This window comes from Trachemys scripta, chromosome 3 (genome assembly GCF_013100865.1).
Source record: "Trachemys scripta elegans isolate TJP31775 chromosome 3, CAS_Tse_1.0, whole genome shotgun sequence".
NCBI classification, from domain to species: Eukaryota; Metazoa; Chordata; order Testudines; family Emydidae; genus Trachemys; species Trachemys scripta.
The window spans coordinates 199,064,919-199,065,509 of NC_048300.1; positions in this window are offsets into that span (position 1 = coordinate 199,064,919).

Consider the following 591-nt stretch of genomic DNA (forward strand, 5'->3'; position numbering starts at 1 on the left):
TATGGAGACCAGCTTGCACTTTGTACAGACAAAGTCGCTTCTGTCCTGCGGAAGAAAGACAAACATGGCACAACCTGTGCAGGTTACAACAGCTGATCGCTCACCTTCCATATCACCGTCCTCTTAGGAGCTTCCTCAACTGTTGCAGGAACTACTCGGAGAAACCTGCAGATGAAAGCCTCAGTGCGCTCTCCCCACACGAACTCCCAGGCAAACTCCCGCTGTTAGCCTCTGCTGTTCGCCGCTCAGCTGGTTCGCTGCTGACTGCCCTTATATACCAGTCAGGCCCACTCAAGGCCCAGCTGGAACAAAGCACTCCCAATTCACACTTTTCAAACAAACAAGCAAGCAATCAAGCACACGGTCAAACTGACCAACTGTCCCAGCAGCAGACACTCAGATACTCACCAACACAGCTGAGTTAGAACCTTTTCTGACCTGAATGGTAAATTCAGAGCCGTTCTGTCTGTTCAGGATCCAGTGTGCTGCTACCGTCTCACAATAAAGTTGTGTTGCTTAAGAATTCTGGGGGCCACTTCACATTACCGTGTGTTGCTCTGGGATTTTGAAGGGTCCCAGAATCCATAGCTA